Source organism: Podarcis pityusensis, assembly GCF_964106645.2.
Source record: "Podarcis pityusensis genome assembly, chromosome: 7".
NCBI classification, from domain to species: Eukaryota; Metazoa; Chordata; class Lepidosauria; order Squamata; family Lacertidae; genus Podarcis; species Podarcis pityusensis.
In genome coordinates this window covers 55,471,716-55,493,718 of record NC_138031.1, presented here as the reverse complement: position 1 = coordinate 55,493,718, position 22,003 = coordinate 55,471,716, and the positions used below count along the sequence as shown (strand labels likewise).

Here is a 22,003-nt window from a genome sequence, read left to right as displayed (position 1 = left end):
AAAAATACAGCTGCCAGCTTATCACCTCCTTATTGTTTCCTCATTAAAATTAGGAATGCAACAGGCTTGAGGCTTTTCATCATCATCATAATCATTATTATTATTATTATTATTAAATTGGTTTATTTTATTGTTGTTGTTGCTGCTGTTGTTACCTTGAGATATGGTTGATAAGAAGGTCTTTCCAACAGCATCCTTGCAAAAATCAGTTATTTATTTGCACATCAGTTTGCCAAGCATTCCTTTAATATGAAGCATGGATGATTTCTCTACAGTTGGGGTGAGGAGCTTTAGGCTCTCCAGATATTATTAGACTCTCACTCCCATCAGCCCCAGGCAGTCTGACCAACGATCAAGGATAATGGGACTTGGGATCCAGCAATATCTGAGGGAACTCAGACCCCTCTCTACTTTTCAGGCTTAGCTGTAAATTAATGAATCAATCCACATATTAATGCAACCGGCGTTTGACTAAAGACAGCTATCAGTAGCTGGACAGTTGACGGCTTATGTGTTGGAGACTCGAGTCCATGAAACTTGCAGGGTTACCTTTGCCAAATCAGTATCTCTCACAGCTTTGTTGAAATAATAAATAATGTAAAGTTGCAGGGTTTGTTCATTTGTTTGTTTTTAAAAAAGAGAGCCATGGGCGGCAACCAGCAAGTAACCTATACAACCAAGATGGTTGTGTCCGGCGGAGAGAAGGAAGAGTGAATGAATGTTGGCTGAGGTAAAAGCAAAGAGGCCTTAGAACTGCACGCTCACTGAGGAGAATAAGCACATTTAGATGTGAGTGAAACATCGTGTGATATTCTCTTGCATGAGGTGCTGCTGCTGTTGAGGGAGATAAAGTAATCAGTAAGGTGTGATAGAGACACCTGAGGTTTTTGAGAGAGCAGCTGAGGCCCAGTGTGCGGTGCCTCAGAAAACCTGACGTAAGTACACACATAGATAGGAGTCCTATGGGCACTGTCAGGCCTGGTCCATCAAGTCTACTGCAGAAGGGACTTTGCAGTGCTTAGTGTACAGCCATGGCTCCTCTTCTTCTTTTTAAAGCTTTATTTGTCATTTTTTTGTTTTTAAAAGGTGCATTTGAACATCCTAGGACATAAACAGTGGTGATAATGTTGAAGCCTGTGGGACACTGTAGGTCAACTTCCAAGTAGCAGAACAATACTCCCCAATTATTTCAGCTCTGCTGATGCCCCACAGAAAGAACTAGATGTTATGAGAGAAGCACAGAATTCCATAATCGATTCTCTTCATAAATATAGTTTGGGGAGTGGGAAGGCACTTGCAGGTGATAGCAACTGAGAACAGGGGCTATTTAATTCTACTCTATAAATGCCCCTGCAGTTTAAGTCCTCCCACAGGCAGCATCCTAAATTATACGTAAATATGGCCCAGTAGGCATTTTCTGAGGAGAATCAGATGGTCATGGCAGGGATTCAGCATCTGCTGATCCTCCTACACAAGCAAAATTTGGTGTATGCCTGCCCACCATCCCTGCAATGCATTGTTGTATTATGTTGTAAAGTGCCCTGTAGGCTCTTGGTGATAAATAATAATGGTTGGGATCACACATTTGCCAACAAAATGTCGAGTTCCACCTCTATCTGGAGCCAGTCCAGATAACCCAAGCAAGATATTGCAAATAATTTGTCACTATTTGGTGATTTACTGTATCAAATGCCAGAATTGGCATTGATTTCGTCCATTTACAAGTGCTTTCCTGATTTGCACACCAGTTACTGCCTCCTCCAAGGACCTTGGAATCTTTCTTGCAAGGATTCAGGTTATATAAGCTGAGTGAATGTACAGTGGTACCTCAGGTTAAGAACTTAATTCATTCTGGAGGTCCGTTCTTAACCTGAAACTGTTCTTAACCTGAGGTACCACTTTAGCTAATGGGGCCTCCCGCTGCCGCTGCACGATTTCTGTTCTCATCCTGAAGCAAAGTTCTTAACCCAAGGTACTATTTCTGGGTTAGCAGAGTCTGTAACCTGAAGCGTCTGTAACCTGAAGCGTCTGTAACCAGAGGTACCACTGTATTGAACAGGATAGGCAGATGCACAGCAAGTAGGCATAGAGAAAGGCTGAAGGCTGGGATCCAAAGTCAGATTGGCAGGGTACTAAAATAAGGGTGAAGACCAGTAGTTTTGTGACATGGAGAAGAGTTTGGAGAGAAGAGTTTGGATTTGATATCCCGCTTTATCACTACCCTAAAGAGTCTCATAGCGGCTAACATTCTCCTTTCCCTTCCTCCCCCACAACAAACACTCTGTGAGGTGAGTGGGGCTGAGAGACTTCAAAGAAGTGTGACTGGCCCAAGGTCACCCAGCAGCTGCATGTGGAGGAGCGGAGATGCGAACCCGGTTCCCCAGATTACGAGACTACCACTCTTAACCACTACACCAAACTGGCTGGTAGGAGGAGAAACTTGATGGCCTTCTTCAGGGACAGGTTCACCAGGCAGCAGCTCTGGAAATTTTATGGCTGCCATTGGTACCAGGTAACAGCACATGACTTCATAAACTAAAGAATTATCCGCAATGTCCTAGATGGAACCGCTTGTAACTCCCTTCTCTGACTGATGGCGGAAGCTGAGCAGGGAGCCAGCAGATATCTTTGGCCTGTAAGTTACCAACCCCTCCAGTGAATATTTAGAAAACAGGCACCTACAGAGCCACTTTAATTCCCTAGACATGAGTCCATTATTGCTTGCTTGAAAACTTCTTTAGGGTGGTATTTGAGCTGTGATTTGATATCTGTTTTCGTGCTCTGATGCTTGCTTTTGTTTTTACCAAACTGTGTTTTTATTGTATTTAATGGTATGTGATTTATTATATTTCACCTTGAGACATTTTCTGGAAAAGTGGTTGGTAAATAAATAAGTGAGCGAGTTATACGGCTACTGACTAAATCAGCTCAGGGTCTGATTTGGTGCCATGTGCCATGTTCGTGGTGCTGTTGGTCCAGAGAAGACACACAAATATCTTCCTTGAAGGAAGTATCATATCAGTCCTAATCTGGTTGAGTTGAGTCTTCTCCAAATTCAAAATAAACCAGAAAGCTAAATTAATTTTGCATATTTTTTTATTCTTAAAATTTGAAAGCAATTGTGAACTTTAAATGTTCACATTTATTATAGAGCAAGGTGGGCAACTGCAACGGCAAATGAGAAGGTTTTTTTCCTTGTGTATTGAAAGCTAACCATTCTGACCTTAGCCCTAATGCTTAAAGCCAATTCAATGGTTCCAAGAAATATTAAATATGAGACACTCGTCTGAAGTGGACGGTGCATGTTCTTCTGTTGTAGTGGCAAGAGTGCACGTCGTTCTTATTTTGATGAAGTTCAGAAGCAGGTGGAAAGGAAGCACGACACAATTGTGCTTCCTCTTTTGCTGCTTCTTTGGAACAGCTGAAGCATCTGTAAATATATAATGGAGGAAGGAGGTAATTTGCAAGAACAAATGAGAAACCTTTTCCTTTTAGCAATGTGGGCGAGTCACCACTATTTTCACTTGCACATATTGTATATGCATGGAGCACACACACAGGAGCTCATATGGCTGAACATAGATGGTAGCCAATCCTTTTTATATGCTATAATTAAGGGATTTCTCGAATGTGTGGGGGAGGGATGGCTCATCAACCTTCCTCTCTCCGGCACCCAGGGCAGAATTGCAGATTTTGATAAGAGGTGTGTGCTTTCACATAAGCATTGTGATTTGCAACTGTGAATGTTGCTTTCTTTGTTGTCATTGTCACTTTTTTTCATCAATTTAATTAGATACAATTTGTCTCAGCTTTTCCCGTGCAGCATTTGTTTACCTACTCATCAAGACCGACACAGGCCAATTAGTGTAGTGTAATTGTTTAACCTAGTCAGTGTGAGCCTGTACTGGATAGTATGTGCTGCTCCTTGAAAAGTGTGGAGAGGGTGGGGGGGGGGGAGAGAGGGAGAGAGATGCAAGAAAGAAATGAACGAATGTTAATAGGCCTTTCAGTGATATGAGGTTCTTAAAGCATCGCTGACATGATACACTACAAACACAAGTCCCACAGATATGCCACCAGCCCTTTATTTCTTCTTCACTGTCACCACAGTCATGATGTGATCAATTTCCTAAGCACATTCTTCAAGTCCATTATAACCAAAGTGCTCAATGGCATAATCTCCTCTTCAGGATGCCCACAGAGAGCAAAGAAGCCATGGAAAGTAAGAGGTGGGGGGGATGCTATATCCTAGAGGTGAGAAAGGGTGGGGGGAGCCCAAGTTGACTGGGGAAATGCCCAGAGCTCAGAAGTGAAGGGGGTGGAGACACGGAGAGAATCTTTTGTTTTGTCAGACAGGCCTAGCTTTTAATCACAGTGAATTATCTCCCCAGGGCAATCCTTTCACAGTCGAGGAATTAAAAACTGAGTTTGTTTTTCAGATGGTACAATGCCATCCTCTATTCAAGTCTATTGACAGATCTCCGTTGTATCACCAAAAATCCATGGGGGTAGGACAGAAGCCCACCCCCGCCAACAATTGTTGGGGTAACAGGTTACTTGCATGGGGGTTTGTGTGTGTGATCTTTCCCCCACCCCTGACTTTCCTGAGGAGCCATGCACTTTTCTTCTTTTTTCATATATTGCCACCTTCACCCACATTGATTCCTAGGCTGGATTTAGACACATCAAATAAATATTTCAGTTAAAGGTGTTGTAAATTTAAACAGGGGAAATAGGTAGGGACGAATGGGACTCCACATCGCCATCTGGTGGCGTAATGTTATATCGCATATACAAAACTTATACATCGCTTTTTCTTTACCAGTCTAGCTGAGTTCCTGTTGTACTCCTCCAAAATAGGAAAGTCTATCCTTGAAGGACCAGCATTGCAGCTATTTTTCAAAAATTTAGCAGGCTTCATTCCCTCAGAACAGGTGACCATGCCTGCAATTTGGATCCAATTCTGACAGAAAATGAAAACACCTTGTTTTAAAAGTCAAGCTTTAGGGTTTCCTGCATGATAACTATTGGGTGTATCTATGTAATATTTGGTAGGCTTAATCCACTCTGAAGGAGCTGTTATGCCTGAACATTTTGTGGACCTTGGTGAAAATGAAACAAGTTACCAGCCATTTTTAGATTCCCATTTTAGAGTGGATGGGCAAGAAATAGCTTTGTTTTAACATACTGTACTTATGTTCCTATAGAACCAGTCAAACTGAAAAGATACAGAGCATTGCAGACCAGGCTTGTTCTTACAGCTGTCTCTGAACACCAGTTGCTAAGAGTCACAAGTGGGGAGAGAGCTGCTGTATTCAGTTCTTGCTTGTGGGCTTCCAATGGGCATCTGGTTGGCCACTGTGAGAACAGGCTGTTGTGCAAGATAGGCCTTTGGCCTGGTTCAGCAGGTCTCCTCTTACATTTTTAAGATTTAACTTTATTTATAGTCAAACTGGTAAATTTATGAAGAATACAACCAGAGCACACCTATTCAACACTACTCTGTAGTGGGGTTGTCTCTAAACCCTCTCTTCTTTTCTTTGTCTATTTCCATAAGCAATTTATTTCCTTTTCCCTGAATGTCTTTTGGAATTCAACTGTACGTTCCTTCCCACCCCATAATTTCATTCCTTCCCCCTTCCTTGATCCCTGGTGTAAGATTTTTCACTACTTTCTCCTCAGTATAAGGGTTTCGCTATGGGTCAGCATCCCCTCAGATGTCAGTTTGCATTTTTTGGTGAAGAAAATATTGATCTGATATGTAGAGCTCTTTCCTATTCTAATTGATTCAGGAGGGTTCTGGAAGCTTCTCTGTGTGGTACAAACTAGTGCAAACTGGAGGTTTCTAGCCGACAAGCAAGTTTCTATTCTGCCTAAAAAACAGACAGAAGGTTCCTGATGTTTGGCTTATTTCTTTGTAGAAGCTGAATAGCTTGTTTGGACTGGTTCTGTTATCTATTTCACTCAAGGTCATGCTGACTATAATAGGCCAGAAGGAGCCTGACTTTCTACTTTCTGTCTTCCTTTCCTTCTGGTATTAATTAGTGTTAAGGTTTTAGTCTTCTTATAAGTTTAGGTTAGGTCTGCTGCCACTGGATTTCCTATGAACAGTGCCAATCCTGAATGGATGGATGGCTTGGATGAGTCCCTTATTCCTCCAGGACCTTTCTCACCAAAGAGCACCCACAATTATCAAGTATTATGTCCACTCCTTTTTAGTTACAGAACCCCTCATAATTCTGTTCCTCTATTCATGAATTAACTTCACTCATTAGTTAACTAAATCCCCACCTGTAACCAGTTAGTTCCCTATCCATTGTTATTTTGTGGGTCTCGTTTGCTACGGAGTCATACTGTCTCTAGCCTTCAATTGCACTCAGTAGTGCACTGAGCCTTGCTCTGCCTCCTCTGCTGATCGCCTCCTCACACCTGACATTCTCCCATCTTCCTTCACTGATGGTTCCAGCTGTGACAAAAATAGCTAGAAAGGCCACCTGCAAAAGCATGAACTTTACACCTGACTACTGAGTTCTCTTTCACGACCACAGCTTGATGCTACTGTTCTGCCTATCTAGCATAGGGATGTGGGGAGACTTGTGTCCCTCCAGCTGTTGTTGGACTATAGCTCCAATCATTACTGACCATTAGCCATGCTGGTTGGTGCTGATGGGTGAGCAACAACATCTGGAGGGCTGCAGACCATCCCTGGTATGGGGAGATCCATTTGCATTCAGCTATTACTCTTATTCCCATATGTGCCTGTGTAAGAGACAGTCAGTATGTGACAACATATCACTTTATCCTTTAAACTAGCCTGTGTAAAATACCAGAGTTCCCTCCACTAAGTGAATTCAGCAAAGGATACATGGAAATATCCTAGCAGGTAATCACAACTTCTAATGACTTCACAAACCCCTGCTACATGACCCTAAGGCATTACTGCGCCTTGCAGTGTTTCTCTTCCTGGTGAGCTTTCTCCTGAAAAACACTTAAGCAAAGAAATTATTCTGTCAAAGTATAATTGAACTCTGTGAGGACAAAAATAAAGAGAAATGATTTGCTCTTGCAGTAGCAATGGGATACTACGATAGCCGAACAAGGGGCTGTTGGAATAACCTCTCACAACCCCAGTAAAAAAGGAAAAGATTGATATGGGTACAAGTACACATACAATTCATATGAGTAATCTTACATTGGGAGAACCAGTTGTGGCTGTATTTGAAATATGAAGTTGGGTATCCATTGGACATGTAGGGCAGTAGTCCCAGATGCAGATCCTGAAAGGAGTCTGACACAAACAACATTTGAACTGAATTAACCCTAGAATTGGCTTCTTGGTGCCACCTTCACCTGCTTGCATTTGCTAGGCCTACTTGCTGATTGCAGCCAGTGCAGGCACAGTACAGGCACATCTACCTAAAGGACAAGGTAAGTGCCCTAGCAATGACAGGATTCTGTGACAACTGAAACACAAAGTTTCAGATAAGCATGCATTGGTGACATTTCAATGCTTCTTGACAAATGCAGAAAGCTTGGTTATCAAATTAAACAGCGAGCCATTGCGTGGCTAAGAGCATTACCGCAAAACCATTTTACATGATCCAGGAAAAGCTGATGATTTTCTTACCAGAGTGAGGCCGGCTCTAGCTCATTTCAGTCTTCTTGGGCCCAATGCAAAACAGACTTCCATTATTTGTCATAGCACCTCCACATAACAGTAGAAATGGGAAGTATTTTAAAATGAAAGGAGAATCAGACAAGGGAGGAAAATACCTTTTCTTCCTCCCTTTCCCCCTATTTTTCTTTCTTCTTTAAAAATCATATCGATGTTGTGATTAACTTGCATTCTACAGCATAGCTGATGTGACAGTCAACCAAATTAATCCCATTATGCAAAATCTAGTTCACAAGTGGTTTTGCTTCTCTCTCCCTCTCCACCCCCCTTTTTTGCAAAATTATGTCAATTTTCCCATAAATTGGAAAGACCATGTCAGCTTTCTGTATTGCAAGTAGACACTACACAGTGCTGTATGTCTATATTCCTTTAATGCAGAAAGATACAAATTTTAGCTCAGTGGCACAAATTAAGATTCATAAGTTTTGTGCTGATGTTTCTGTTTACATGCAGCTTGTATGAGAATTGCCATTAGGCTGTGCATTCATTTTAATTCTCCTCTCTTGCATCATCCCAACCACAGGGAGAAAAAGGCGTTTAAAACATTTTGCACAGGCAAAATGTGCTAGGAGCTGCTGACTCCTTTTCCAGCTCACCTTACTCAAATATTTCCTTGCACATTAAAGGACAAATCGGCTTAATTGCTTAATTAACTTCCAATAGGAACCCTTTTAAATCTTTGTAGAAATAAACAGTATATGTAGCTCTCCACTTAGTGCAAGATGACAAACTACTCTCACCCGCTGCTTCATTCCCCCCACACTACTGTTCTCATGACTAGATTTGGCCCTTCTGTAGGTGGCCAAAGCTGAATTCTCTATATCCCAGCCAACCTGTCAAATTAAAACCTTTTCTGCTGTGTGTTAGACAGAAGCGATGCGGAAGGTTAAAGCACTGTAGCCTTTTGTCACCAATGCATTAGGCCTCCAACATCTGCTCACTGGACTCAACAAACGGCAGCTCACTCTGTTAGAATGTAGCATCTTCAACACAGATGTTAACTGTCACTTTTAACAAAGCATCTATGGTATTTTAAGGTACACAAAAACCTACATGGCTATTAAATCTTCTTGAAGTGGTTTGTTTGGCAGGGCTTTTGTTTTTTTAAGGGTTTTTTTTAGTCCTAGTAAATTTGTGTGTTTGTGCGTGTGTGCACATGCTTTAGATTCATTAGACATGTGTCAAGTTGTCAGCATCCAACTGTATGCATTTGTGTCCACCTTGTGAACAACAGAACATTGAAAACAACAGAACATTCTCCCATGAATGTTCACATCTTGGCAGCTCTGAGATAAAATTTGAGCAGTTGCTATTCTTGTTGATAGTTTTATTTATTTTGTTTTTAAAGGAGTTATTTTTTGTAAAGATTCTGACACTTTCTGTCATGTCGTACAGTTCCTATCTTGGGGTCAAAAAGGAATATTCTACAGATCAGATATATGTGTGTCTCTATCTATCTGCCTTCTGCTATGAAGAATATCTCTTGCCAGTTTTGAACAGTGGGCTGCTTCACACATCACAGAATGAGCATGCACTGTGTGCTTTGTAAGGGGAAAATTGTACCACTAGGTGGAGATGTATCCTATAACTGAGAGGTACATTTGGGATGGGGAACCCTAGAAACGAGAGACCTACAATGACCATTGTGGCCCCTGTATGGACTAAAGGACAGAAAGGGAATGGGAAGTGGGCTGGACCACAGTTCTTCATAACATTGCCTTTCTCCGATTGCAGAGGGCAACGTTGCTGCCAGAGACAGAGACAGCAAAATCAAGTCTGTTCCTTTCCCTTGTCTGCAGGTACCTCATGTTCCATTGAGAAGCCCAGTAGAGTGGCCAAAGTCCAGCTGTAGCCACGGTTTCCTTTGCATTGACTTCTTTCTTCTGAACTGGTCTTGGCTGGTAAGTTCAAAGCACTTAAATAATACCTGCCTAGAGGATATCACATACATTTTGTTGCACATCATTGTGACGGTTTTCTATCTTATGAAATATATTTGGTCTACCTATAAATGTACCGCATTATTAATTAAACATGTGCCTGCCATACACGTTTATTACACATAGGTTGAAAATGTAGAAGACATAAAGGAAATTGATCATGATCCAGTGCTCCTTCCATCTGTTCAACTTTCTGCACCTTCATTATATCCATGTCAGAGATTATTACATCCTTTATGTGCCTTACACACATACACACACAGTGTGGTACAGAAGATTATGTCTGTATCTAGGTATGTCTGTTTCTTTTTTGCTTTATATTCCTCACTGCCCTACTCGTTTGCTAGACAATTGTACAACTGCACAAATAGTATGATTCACAGCAGACTCACAAGATATATGGACATCTGGCATTGTGTATTAGATCAACTGGGCAATGCTCAAACCATAGACCATTTAATTGTCCACCACTGGTTTATAGTATGCACAGTCCTTGATCACAAGAATGTCTGTATATCCACTAAATGCCAATTAGTGCTGCACCATGTAGGCGTGAAGCCTGCAGTAGACTTTGTAGCAGGAGTGCCAGCTTGGCCCCCACAACTGTGAGTGCCATGCAGACTACATGGCCCTGGCACCAAAATTTGTAGGTGCCTCGCCCCTTCAAGGGGAATTTTGTGGATGCTCTGACACCCAGGGCCCCAGGGAATTGGCACCCATGCTTTGTGCACTTCGTAATATTACCTAGCCAAAGGAGCTAAGAATAATGAGAAAGGAAAGGGGAAAGACTCCTCCAAGGCATTGTGGAAGGGAAAGGAAGAGCTTCTTGTACTACAGACTTCTTTCCAATGTTTGAATGTACGCACTTGCTTGCTGGTTACAGGTAATGCCATTCAGACATTGATAGTGTGGATTTGTTAATGTATCCATGCTTCCTGTCATTCAAGCCATTTGGACAGAAGAAATCTGCACAAAACAGTTGTCAGGGGTTCAGGAGCAGAGGCAAGGGCAAGGGAGGAAACAGAGAGCGAGGGAGAGGAGGCAGAAGAAAAGATGAGTGATGACGACGACCCGAGATCTCCGAGTCTTTCCAGTGAATCAGAAGATTCACAGAAAGGAGCACCAGTGGCCAGGGCAAGGGGGGAGCCTAGGGGGACACCCCAGGAAGATAGAGCCAGAGGGGACTCAGAGGGGAGCAGTTGGAAATCAGGACCAGCGTCACTGCCAGAGAGCAGGGAAGAGGAAGGGCGCCAGGGATCAAGCGCTGGCAGCTCACAACAGGGGGGAGGGCACGAGTCAGGAGTGGCCACACCTCCATCGGGGAGCGAAGAAACGGTCAGACGGAAGGTGGAAGGTTGGGCGCGCGTGCCAAGTTCAAATGCACAGGAAGGTGGCGCAGTAGGCAGCCCGGAAAGGGAGCCAGGTCCTAAAGCCCGCCGAAAGGAGGGAGAAGAGTCAGGGGGGTCAGCGTCAGCGTCAGAGGAATCCCGGAAGGAAGAGACCCCGGGGGGCAGAGGGACCCAGAGAAGAACAGTCAGGCGGAAAAGGTGGAGCAAGGCTAGGATATTAAGTTGGTGTACAAGGGGCGGAGACTCAGATGGAGCTTCGCCGATCTAACCATGAGACGTAGAGTTGCACGCAGCAGCTTGAGAATGGAAACTGTAACTCAATAAAGACTTTTATTTAATGATCGCTGGCTAGCGTGATCCTCTGTGAGCTAGGATCTGGAAGCAGCTCTGACAGTAAGCTCCATCTCTAGATTGTGGGCATCTACGTCCTCGCGGAGAGGAGAGAAAGCGGGTGCCTACTAGCGAGCTCACGAACGGCAGACAACATGACGGCCGAACAGCAGATAGTGGAACTCAGAGAAGCAGTGACACGACTGAATGCCGAGGCTCTTGCATCCAGGAAGAGAGAGGAGGACGCAGCTGCCGCCTACAGGGATCTCCAGGTCAGGTTGGAAGTGCTTACGAAGCAAGGGCAACTGACACCCAAACCGGAGGGGATTGGGTTGGGGAGACGAACAGGCGGTCTGGTCTCTCACTTCGATGGGAATTTGCAACAGTACCCCAACTTTAGAGCAGATGTAATGTGTGCACTGCAACTGCTGAACAAAGACTTTAGAGATGAGCAAGAGAAGGTGGGATTCATCATGTCCCATTTGCATGGAGATGCTAAAGCATGGCTGCGCAATTTGTGGAGAGATAAGGATCCGGCGCTCCAAAATGCGGATGCCTTTATTAAAGCGATGGATGGGTGCTTTTTATCAAGCATTGACGTGGATCTTGCTCGGCAGGAGATACATGGACTGAAGCAAGGGAGGGCCAGCGTAAGGCAGTACCATGCCCGCTTTTTCGCTTTGGTCAGTGCCCTGGAATGGGACAGAGATTCGGCTCCTGTAAGAGACCTGTTTTGGGAGGGATTGCACGGCTCGGTTAAAGATGAAATTGCGAGGGGGGAGAGACCCCGGACCACGCAGGAGATCGTTCAGAGGGCGCTGGCGGTGGGGGTGCGGCTGGAAGGACGTCCGTGGAGCAGGGACGAAGGGCGTGGAGGGCGCGAACCAGCCAGGGGCTCCTCCTTCCTTCCCAGAGAAGCAGCGCGTGCGCAATCCACGCCTCCGCCAGGAGGAGGAGCGGAACCTATGGAGGTTGGAGGTGCAAGGGCTCAGTCAGCAGCCAGAGCCCTAGCACCGGCAGCAGTGAAAGCGAAGCCTCCTAGAGGGAACAGGAAGTGTTACATCTGCGATGATCCACAGCATATGGCGAAAGAGTGTCCCCAGAGGCTCCACAAGCACACTGCAGCCTCAGCAATGGTAACTGCAGCAACGCAGCAAGGACAACCACAGCAGGGAAACGAAGGAGTCTGGTTGGAGGAAGAGGCACTGGGGCCCAGCCAGACGTGTCAGTGAAGCAGTCCCCAGAGATTTTACAGCCCATGGACCCCCTCCCGCCCAAACCGGTAGTGAAGCTCACCGCGTCGCTCCAGCTGCCCAATGGAATCACCATGGACGTGCCAATCACCATTGACTCCGGAAGCAATGCGGACTTTATAGGGCAGGACTTTGTCGACCGGCACGCTATACAGTTGCTGCCTGCCACGCTGCCCCTGCAGGTTGTCACGGTGGATGGCAGGGAGCTGCTAGGGGGGCAAGTGGTGAAGCAGACGCCACCAATGGTGATGCGACTTGGGAATCACAGGGAAATCATCAGCTTCAATGTCACTCAACTATCGGACACGCCCATTGTATTGGGCATGAGTTGGCTGGACAAGCACAGCCCGACGCTGGCTTGGTACCAGAGGCAGCTGACCTTCGGCTCTTCCTTTTGCGCTGAACACTGCATCGTGCCCAGGCAGGAAGGAGGGGAAGAGGAGTCACAGCTGCAGCTAGGCACGCTGCAAGCGGTTCCCCACAAGTACGCAGAATTTTTGGAGGTTTTCTGCGAGAAAGAGGCAGACAGGCTACCCCCCCACAGACCATATGACTGCAAAATTGACCTGCTGCCGGGGGCGGCGCTGCCCAAAGGGAAGCTGTATTCCATGTCTGAGGACGAACTGCAGGAACTCAAAGAGTTCATAGATCATAATTTGGAGCGCGGTTTCATCCGAGAGTCCAAGGCAGCGGGGGGCAGTCCGGTATTCTTTGTTAAGAAGCGGGACACGCCCCAAAAAAGACTTGTAGTGGACTTTCGCATCTTGAACAATGTGACCAAGCCATCGGACTTCCCCATGCCCCGAATCGACGACCTCCTCGCAAAGGTACGGAAGGGCAGAGTATTCACCAAGTTGGACCTGCGAGGGGCATACAACCTCATTCGCATGCGGGAGGGAGATGAGTGGAAGACAGCCATGTTCACGCCCCTGGGCACCTACGAATATAGAGTTATGCCTTTTGGATTGCAAAATGGCTCCCACGTTTTTCAAGCTTTCATGCATCACGTGTTGGCGGGGCTCCTCTACAAGACGTGCGTCTGTTTCTTGGATGACATCCTGATCTTTTCGGAATCGCAGCAGGAGCATGACAGACACGTCAAGGAAGTGCTGAGCAGGCTACAGCAACATAGGCTTTACGCCAAGCTGGAGAAGTGCCAATTCGACGTGACCGAGGTGGATTTCCTGGGCTACAAGTTGTCTGATAAAGGGCTCGCCATGGACAGTGCCAAGGTCCGAGCAGTGTTGGATTGGAAAAGCCCACGCAACCGGAAGGAGGTCCAACGGTTTGTCGGCTTCGCGAACTTCTATCGCAAGTTTATCAAAGGCTTTGCGATGCAGACAGCGGCCATCACGGACACGCTCAGCTCCAAGAAAAAGAAGTTCATCTGGACAGAGCAGGCGGAGCAGTCCTTTCAGGCACTCAAGCGTCTCTTCGCGTCGGAAGAGCAGCTGCTTCATGTCAACCCCAGCAGGCCGATGAGGGTGGAGACAGACGCTTCGGACAGAGCCGTGGGAGCAGTCCTGCTGCAGAAAGACCCGCAGGGGGTTTGGAGGCCGGGAGCGTTTTACTCAAGGAAGCTCAGCAAGTCCGAACAGAACTACACCATCTGGGACAGGGAGTTGCTGGCCATTCATGCAGCGTTCAAAGCGTGGAGGCACTTCCTGATCGGCGCCAAGCACACGGTGCAGGTCTGCACGGACCACAAGAATCTAGAGCACTGGCGCACGGCACAGTTCCTGAACCAGAGGCAGATACGTTGGGCTGAGTTCTTTGCGAATTTCGACTTCCGAATAGAGTATGTCCCGGGGGACACCAACATCATGGCGGATGCTCTCTCCCGTAAGCCACAGTATCTGGAGGAGGCAACGCCAGCGGCCGCCATGCACATCTTCGCACCGACAGTGTGGGCGTGCGCGGCGGCAACAGTTGACCTGGATGCGGTGCGACGAGCGTTGCAGGATGACTCCTTCACGCAAGCAAAGATGGCAGAGGTGCACAGGGGCACGGCAGCGACCGACGAGTTCCAGCTGCGAGATGGTTTGCTCATCTGTAAAGGGGCCATCTACGTGCCGGGAGACGAACTTCGCGCCAAGGTACTGCAGCAGCTGCACGACGCGCCCACTGCCGGGCACTTTGGCAAGGAGAAGACGGTGGAATTAGTAGCCAGAGACTTCTGGTGGCCCGGAATGAGAGGGGAAGTCGCGGACTACGTGGCGAGGTGTGACACCTGCCAGAGGTCCAAACCAGTGCACAGACCACCGGCCGGACTGCTGGAACCGCTGCAAACTCCGTTCGAGCCATGAGAGAGAGTGGCCCTGGACTTTGTCACGGATCTGCCCAGCTCGAGGGGCAAGACGGCTGTGCTGGTGGTGGTGGATTTGTTCTCCAAGATGGCACATTTCATTCCGTGTGCGAAGGTGGCCACGGCGGAACAAACCGCCAAACTGTTCATAGACCACGTGTTCAAGGTTCACGGTCTGCCGCGGTCTATTCTGTCCGACCGAGGGCGACAGTTCATCTCAAACTTCTGGCAGAGGCTGATGGGCTTCCTGAACGTCAAGATCAACCTGGCGTCGGCTAGACACCCGCAGACCAACGGGCAAGCGGAGCGGGTCAATGCCATCATGCAGCAGTACCTGAGATGTTATGCGAATCAACAGCCTGCGACGTGGGTGGATTACCTGCCTCTCGCCGAGTTCGCCTACAACAACACGAAGCACGTGTCCACGGGGGTCACGCCGTTCTTCGCCAACAACGGGAGGCACCCTAGAACCTTCCCGGGACTGGAAAGAATGGGGGAGGGGGAGCCGCAGACAGCAGATGCGTTCGCGTCGGAGTTGCAGGAGGTCCACGATCAGCTGCGGCGGCACCTGGAGCTGGCTAAACACGCATACAAGGTACAAGCGGACAAACACAGAAGGGTTGGCGAAGAGATCCATGTGGGAGACTGGGTCTGGTTAGCAGCCCACGCAGTGCCGGCCAGGTCGTTGGCGAAGAAGAAACTAGGGCATAAACAACTGGGGCCCTACCAAGTCGACGAACAGGTCAACCCGGTGGCTTTCAGGCTGGCTCTTCCGGAGGGTTCCAGAATGCATCCGGTGTTCCACAGATCGGTGCTCACTCCCTACAAGGCACCTCACAGGTTTCAGGAACCAGGAACGGCACCGGGTCCGCTCCGAGAGAGAACCGGGCAAGGGGGAGTGGCACAGGAGGAGCGCATCAACGAAGTCACGGAGATTTTGGACTCCAGATGGGGGGAAGAGGGGGTAGAATACCTTCTCGCCAAGGAGGGCACCCCGGCCAGTGCCAACAGCTGGGTGCCGGGCTACGCTTTAGACGAACCTCTGCTCAAAGAAGAGTTTCATGCCCTCTTCCCACATAGGCCAATGCCAGCAGACTTTTTCGACGACTGGCTTTTCACGCCCACGCTTTCAGCCAGCACGTTCCGGGGGTTCGACTCGGACGAGGAACCGACACGAGACGCCCGTTCCCCAGAGGGGTCACCCTCGGGATCTGCTTCAGAACCCTCGTATTGGTGGGATGATCGACCAGAGGAGCAGTTCCGCAGAAGGTGGCTGGAGGGTCCAGGACGAGCAACGTCTCCAGAAGGCAACGAGGGAGAGACGGACATGGACGTTTTCGGGGACGACCCGGGTTTCGAGCACGGCGGCACAGAGATGGAAGCGGAGGTGACCGTCGTCAACGAGAGCAGGGAGGAAGAACCGGAAGACTTTGGATGGCGGCCCGCCACGGGAAGCGAACTGTATCCGACATTCGTCCCCCTGACACGGCAGCACCCAGATCCCGCACCGGAAGGAGGGGAGGGGGGAAGAGGGGGCTTCGAGGGGGGGATGGATGTCAGGGGTTCAGGAGCAGAGGCAAGGGCAAGGGAGGAAACAGAGAGCGAGGGAGAGGAGGCAGAAGAAAAGATGAGTGATGACGACGACCCGAGATCTCCGAGTCTTTCCAGTGAATCAGAAGATTCACAGAAAGGAGCACCAGTGGCCAGGGCAAGGGGGGAGCCTAGGGGGACACCCCAGGAAGATAGAGCCAGAGGGGACTCAGAGGGGAGCAGTTGGAAATCAGGACCAGCGTCACCGCCAGAGAGCAGGGAAGAGGAAGGGCGCCAGGGATCAAGCGCTGGCAGCTCACAACAGGGGGGAGGGCACGAGTCAGGAGTGGCCACACCTCCATCGGGGAGCGAAGAAACGGTCAGACGGAAGGTGGAAGGTTGGGCACGCGTGCCAAGTTCAAATGCACAGGAAGGTGGCGCAGTAGGCAGCCCGGAAAGGGAGCCAGGTCCTAAAGCCCGCCGAAAGGAGGGAGAAGAGTCAGGGGGGTCAGCGTCAGCGTCAGAGGAATCCCGGAAGGAAGAGACCCCGGGGGGCAGAGGGACCCAGAGAAGAACAGTCAGGCGGAAAAGGTGGAGCAAGGCTAGGATATTAAGTTGGTGTACAAGGGGCGGAGACTCAGATGGAGCTTCGCCGATCTAACCATGAGACGTAGAGTTGCACGCAGCAGCTTGAGAATGGAAACTGTAACTCAATAAAGACTTTTATTTAATGATCGCTGGCTAGCGTGATCCTCTGTGAGCTAGGATCTGGAAGCAGCTCTGACAACAGTGCTTATGAATTTCCCTGATTTCTTTGTGAAATAATGTGGATAGGAAGAGGGAAGGAAGGAAATGCATACAGTTTAATTTTCCACTTTCCTTACAAATGCATGTTACATATCCTGATTGACTACTTAGGCTACACCTGTGCAGCAGATGGGGGATACTTACATCAGGGTAGGGCCTCCAGTTTACTTTCACCATCAGGGATTCCATTGTACAAGGATTCATGCAGCAACTTTGGATTGACTGCAGCTGTAGAATCAGCCAGTCTGGAATACTATGAACATCTCCACGTGCATATTAAACCTACAACTTATTGGCTGTTATTTGCTTGAGACTCTAAACATGAATTCTGCCAACTATCACATTATCATGCCAGACAAGATGCAAACCTGAACCATATGGATGGGGAAAGGGACCCTTTTGCTTCCATCCTGCTGCCTTGCCTCTCTCTAGCTCATTGCATGCTCTAAGTTTTTAAATGGACTGACTATTTCCACATGGCATCAGGAGGTGGGGGCAAGGGGAAGCTATTTGGAAAAGTGAGTGTTTCCTTTTTAAACAAGCAAAACTGTGAACAATAACATACCCACTGTTTCCTCATCAAACATAAGGCTTTGCAAAAAGTTGTAATAAAATAAATGGAAAACATTTAAAAATCTGTGCTGCAGATTTAGCCAAAATTGTGCAGAGCTGCAGATGCCCTCTGCCTCAGGGAATGACTAGTGTAGATGCTTTTCGAGGCCTTGTTAATGTGGCAACAGAAATCATTTTTTTCCTTGCTAACATTCTACTAGTCTTGTTTTTGTGGTAATTGTATACTAAATAGTTCCCACATAAAGTGAACCATTTCACCTGTATACTCATTTCTGCTGCTATTGCTGTTGCCGGTTGTGTTGCAAAGAGGAGGAGTTTCTCCTCTCCCTCGAGTGTTTGTATGAACCAAAAACCAGATGTCATATATATATATATGGACACCGTAACTGCTCTGGGTCCCCCCCCCCCCAGCCCTATTGAGCAGATCTGGGAAGGGTGCATGGTGTACATGGATCAGTTCCATTGCACAGGTGAAAAGCCTTGTGCTAGTGGCTCTGTTTGGCTGGCTTGCTTAGAATCATAGAATTGTAGAGTTGGAAAGGAACCCAGGGGTCATCTAGTCCAACCCCAGGAATATGCAGGTGGTTTCACATAGGTGCATAGAATTTGGAGACATTGGACAAATGTATAAGGGTGGTCTAAGTATTGACGGATAAACAGAAGGCAAACTGAACAAAGGCCACCAAACTCTTTCTAACATTCAGAGAACTTGGGTGGTATACAACTCAGTTTTACTCAGAGTAGACCCATTGAAATTAATGAACCTAACTTAGTTGTGTTCATTAATTTCAATTGGCCACTCTGAGTTCTTCTTCTTTGGTGATCACTTGTAGCCGAGTAAGATTGTCTTCCATGAATATGGTCTTAACAGCATGTCCATAGGTGACTGTGGAGGCCAATTCTGGATCTGCACATCCTTCCACATAGGGGGCATAGGTTTCCAGGTGGGAGTTGATCATGGTGAGGATTTGCCAAACATGCCTTCCTCTTAGCTCATTTCTTCCTTTCGTCCCGAGTTCATGCTTCTTCAAATTCCATGACGCCTTTAGTAGAGGCTATTTATTCTCCAACTGGAGCGCTCGCAGGCCAGTGTTTCCCAGTTGTCAGTGTTTATACACATTGAGAGTGTCTTTATGTCTTTTTATGTCCAGCAATTATGCTTTCCATTCTTAAGTTGGGAACAGAGGAGTTGCTTTGGAAGACAATAATCAGACACCCGACCAATCCAATGAAGTTGATGTTGAAGAGTCATTGCTTCAACACCGGTGATCTTTGCTTCTTCTAGTATACTGACGTTAGTTCGCCTGTCTTCCCAAGTGATACGAAAAAGAATTCGGAGACACCTTTGATGGAATATTTTGAGGAGCTGGAGATGGTGTTTATAAGTGGTCTGTGTTTCACAAACGTACAGTAAATTTGGTAGTACAATAGCTTTGTAAACAAGCTAAACTCTCACCCAATACTCTCAAATTACAATACTTGGAGAGAGGGCTTTTGAACAGTTACAACTAGCACCTTGCTCTCACAGCATTTCACTCTTTTGTTAGGGGTAGTATTCAGTTAAGGCCAGCAGTCTGCAGCTGTTAGGGAGAGCTGAAAACTAACTGGCAGGCAGAGTCCAATCCCAGATCAAAGATAAGAATGGTCAGAAAGAGGTCTTTCAGTACCCTGGACAGGTCAGAGTGAACAAACGCATTGTTCCGAAGAGTGCTTGGTTTCCTGTGTCTGGGTGTGTGTGTTTGGTAGAGAATATGTGGTTCTATTGATGTTGCTAGACTACAGCTCCCCGCATCCCCAATCATTGGCCATGCTGGTGCAGGACTGATGGAAACAGAGGCCAACAATATCTGGAGAGCCACAGTTTTCCCATCATTGGACCACCATTTCAGAAGTGGAAGGGGGATATCTTGCAGGAAGACTCCTCTGGCCTGGAGCCTAGTACTTCAGTGGTCTCTGCTATTCATAACCTGCATTAGTCTATAGACTTTGAGGAATGTTTTTCCTTGGAGGTAGGGAGAAATAGGTCTCTTGGTAGATCGAAGTCTCTGGAGATGCTGGCTCAGAACCTTCAGTTTTTGGCTTTAGGCTTAGATTGCAGATCCACATCTAGTGCTCATGCTACCTACACCACAAACTATTATTGCTTAATGGTCCTTATCCCTGTTTGTGCAGGATGCCATTCATGGTGGACTCATGATAAATGGGGTGAAATGACCTGAACTTCCTCTGCTAGTTGGAGGCGCTGGTTGGAGGTGAGACTAAGAAGCAAGCACTCAGTCCAGGCATAAATGTTCATGGTCAACAGAGATACAGTGCACGAAAAGTTTTTAATTACAATATAAATATCAAAATGAGGATATGGATTAGAATCTTGTAGATAATTCTTATATAATGAGCTGCCAGTAATATGTGGTTTGTGGTCAACAAATGAAAAGACTGCATTCACACTGAGTTGATCTGATACAAGAAGACTATTCCCCTTGGAAGAATGGAAGGTTAGGGATTAGGAAAGGAAAGCTGTAGAAGAAGAGCCAAGGACAAATTGCAAAGCAAAGATACAAGGCACCAAGGCATAGCTATTCTGTCTCCTGGAAAATCTTCTCCAATAATATCTTTAACTGCTCTGATTTTGTCATATTTTTCCCATCTGTTCTCAAACTTTAAATTGCAACCACAAAAGGTGCCTTTTTTAACAAATAAAAAATGAAAACATTGCTTCTAGCTACGCAAAATTTTGCACCAGACAGTACATTCAGCACTTGTGCAGTAAAAATCAAATTGTACAGAACACACACACACCTGGGCAATACATCATTTCCCCATATGTAAATATATATACATACAAACATATGCATCTCTTTTTCTCCCCCCTTCACCCTCTTTCTCTCTCACACACACTTACCATAGTGCATTCCTCAAATGACTTGCAGCTAAATTTGAAAAACAAGTGAAGCATGTCTCATACTTGGGAGATATGCCTAAAAACCAAGGAAAATTTATTTTTTACATTCACTGCCAGATATTGCAGTGCTACAAGGCTATATGTAGATAGGGAATAATGTGCAGCTTATCACGTCAATGATAGATTTCACCATGCCATTTAAGATATAAATCATTAATACAAGTCATGAATTTTCTGTTTACAACACATGCCTTAAAAAAAATAAATCACTCCAACATAAAGGAACATGAAAAACCTTGGCATATAAGACCCATATAGAAGATACTGTATTGAACACCAAGCAAGATATTCTGTTTACAGGAACAGAAAACAAGAAATGCCTGGTTCCCTGTAACTTCACTTCTCACAGTGAGGGAACCAACAGAAGGTCCTCAGAGCTGGATCTCGGTGGCCAGGCTGAACGATGGGGATGGAGATGCTCCTTCTCAGGTATACAGGGAGAAACTAAGGAAAGGCCAAGGCAATGAAGAGAAGACTATGGTGCTGGTTCAGAACCATGGTTAGCGGTCCTTCAGCAAAGGCAGAAAAAAGGTGTCTTGCAGCAACTGTAGAGCTTTATACTCTAGGTTAAGGAGTCAAGATGTACATCCTGCCCCATGAGTGCTGCATCTGGCCCGTTTAAGGGATGATTCATTTCCTCCAACCGTTGGCTGCTTCTAGGCTTCAGGATCTTGATTTTTGGAGACTGTTTGGAGAAAGTCCCTCAGGTCTTTCCTGATCCTTTTAGAAGTGTTTGTCCCAGTCATCCGAGTCTGGTGGCAGCAGAGTCTTCATGGGATTCATGGGACAATATGCAGGCTCTGGTGCAAGTGGATTCACATAGGAAGGACCGGTCAGGGTGTGTGTGTGGGTGTGTGGGTGTGTGTGTCCATCTCCCCCTATGGACTACAATTGCAGAAGGACTCTGCAACCAGGGATTCCTGGTCTGAAACCATGACAGTTACACCTAAATGATATTCCCAAATCTGCCACCTTAGTCAAGGTGCCTTACTCAGTCTAATATAACCAGGGAGAGATGTGGGTAAAAGAACCAAGAGTGAGCTGCTTTAGTGAATCAATTGGAGATGAAGATAACATTAGGAGATTAGTGCAGCTGAGGTACTAATGAGATAATGCAAATGTGAGGATTTGAAAGGCTAATCGCACATCTCTCAAAATTGTGGGAAGAGGTCATGGGCAAAAAATGTCCTAAAAGCTGAGACTGCTTAGCCAGTGAATGCAGGAAACAGGAGCTGTGCAGATCCTCTTCTCTCACAAACAATCTGTGTGGTAGGAGCTG

General features: G+C 46.6%; 1 long non-coding RNA gene across 1 annotated transcript in view; it reads left to right on the top strand.

Annotated features, from left to right (window-relative positions):
• The first annotated feature begins 304 nt into the window (after positions 1 to 304).
• Positions 305 to 22,003, top strand: part of LOC308481475 — a 49,523-nt gene continuing 27,824 nt past the window's right edge. Inside the window, exons 1-2 of the long non-coding RNA XR_013988702.1 lie at positions 305 to 935; positions 9,475 to 9,576. This is a non-coding gene — a long non-coding RNA (uncharacterized lncRNA). The remainder of the gene's footprint in view (positions 936 to 9,474; positions 9,577 to 22,003) is intronic.